The sequence below is a fragment of the Arachis hypogaea genome, chromosome 10, assembly GCF_003086295.3.
Source record: "Arachis hypogaea cultivar Tifrunner chromosome 10, arahy.Tifrunner.gnm2.J5K5, whole genome shotgun sequence".
Lineage (NCBI taxonomy): Eukaryota > Viridiplantae > Streptophyta > Magnoliopsida > Fabales > Fabaceae > Arachis > Arachis hypogaea.
In genome coordinates, this window is record NC_092045.1 from 72364325 (window position 1) to 72366470 (window position 2146).

Below are 2146 nucleotides of genomic sequence, written 5' to 3' on the forward strand. Positions count from 1 at the left end.
CAAATCAAATTTTTTTCAAGTTTTCAAAGTTTTTTCAAAATCAAATCTTTTTCAAATCATATCTTTTCAATCAAATGTTTTCAAAATCAATTTCTTTCCTTTTTCAAAGATACTTACTAACAATTAATGATTTGATTGAACATTTTTTGCCTTTTCTGTTGAGGAAGGTTTTATGTTTGAATCATATCTTTTCTTGTTAGGCAAGTCATTAATTTTTAAAATCATATCTTTTCAAATTGTTTTCAAATCATATCTTTTTAAAATTGTTTTCAAATCATATCTTTTTAATCATATCTTTTTAAAACCATAACTTTTCAATCAAATCTTTTTAATCACATCTTTTTCAAAATAAGTTTTCAATCAAATCTTTTTAACTTCTAATTTCAAATCTTTTTCAAAAATCACTTGATTTCTTTTCACTTTGAGTTTTCGAAAATTATCAATCAATTCTTCAAAAATGTTTTCAAAATCTTTTAATTAATTTTCGAAAATTACTTCCCTCCTTCTCACATCCTTCTGTTTATGGACTAACACTATCCCTTAATGCAAAATTCGAACTTCATCTCCTTTGTTAAGTTCGAATTTTCTACTTCTGTCTTCTACTCTTCTTTTCCTCTGACACCTAAAGGAATCTCTATACTGTGACATAGAGGATTCCACATTTTCTTGTTCTCTTCTCTTTCTTATGAGCAGGAGCAAAGACAAAGGCATTCTTGTTGAGGCTGATCCTGAACCCGAAAGGACCTTGAAGAGAAAGCTAAGAGAAGCCAAAGCACAACTCTCTTTAGAGCACCTGAACGAATTCTTCAAGGAAGAAGAAAACATGGCAGCCGAAAACAACAACAATGCCAACAATGCAAGGAAGGTGCTTGGTGACTTTACTGCACCTACTCCCAATTTCTATGGGAGAAGCATCTCTATCCCTGCCATTGGAGCAAACAACTTTGAGCCTAAGCCTCAATTAGTTTCTCTAATGCAACAGAATTGCAAGCTCCATGGACTTCCATTGGAAGATCCTCATCAGTTCTTAGCTGAATTCTTGCAAATCTGTAACACAGTCAAGACTAATGGGGTAGACCCTGAGGTCTATAGACTGATGCTATTCCCTTTTGCTGTAAGAGACAGAGCTAGAATATGGTTGGACTCTCAACCTAAAGAAAGCCTGGACTCTTGGGAAAAGCTAGTCAATGCCTTCTTGGCAAAGTTCTTTCCACCTCAAAAATGGAGTAAGCTTAGAGTGGAAGTCCAAACCTTCAGACAGAAGGATGGAGAATCCCTCTATGAAGCTTGGGAAAGATACAAACAATTGATCAGAAAGTGTCCATCTGACATGCTTTCTGAATGGAGCATCATAGGTATTTTCTATGATGGTCTCTCTGAACTGTCCAAGATGTCCTTGGATAGCTCTTCTGGAGGATCTCTTCATCTTAAGAAGACGCATACAGAGGCTCAAGAGCTAATTGAAATGGTTGCAAATAACCAATTCATGTACACTTCTGAAAGGAATCCTGTGAACAATGGGACTAGTCAGAAGAAAGGAGTTCTTGAGATTGACACTCTGAATGCCATATTGGCTCAGAACAAAATATTGACTCAACAAGTCAATATGATTTCTCAAAGTCTGTCTGGAATGCAAAATGCACCAAGCAGTACTAAGGAGGCTTCATCTGAGGAAGAAGCCTATGATCCTGAGAACCCTCCAATGGAAGAGGTGAATTACATGGGAGAACCCTATGGAAACACCTACAACCCTTCATGGAAGGATCAACAGAGACCTCAACAAGGTTTCAATAACAATAATGGTGGAAGAAACAGGTTTAGCAATAGCAAGCCTTTTCCATCATCTTCTCAGCAACAGACAGAGAATTCTAAGCAGAACCCCTCTGACTTAGCAACCATGGTCTCTGATCTAATTAAAACCACTCAAAGTTTCATGAATGAAACAAGGTCCTCCATTAGAAATTTGGAGGCACAAGTGGGACAGCTGAGTAAGAAAATCACTGAACTCCCTCCATGTACTCTCCCAAGCAATACAGAAGAAAATCCAAAAGGAGAGTGCAAGGCCATCAATATGACCGAATTTGGAGAGGAAGGAGAGGAAGTGGACGCCACTAAGGAAAGCCTCAATGGGCGTGCACTGACCTCC

The 2146-nt window shown here is 37.2% G+C and overlaps 1 non-coding gene across 1 annotated transcript; it reads right to left on the bottom strand.

Moving 5' to 3' along the window:
- Window positions 1-1228: 1228 nt before the first annotated feature.
- On the bottom strand, window positions 1229-1332 carry LOC112718808 (small nucleolar RNA R71). The gene has a single exon (XR_003161135.1). It is a non-coding gene; the product is annotated as a small nucleolar RNA R71 (small nucleolar RNA).
- Window positions 1333-2146: the final 814 nt, after the last annotated feature.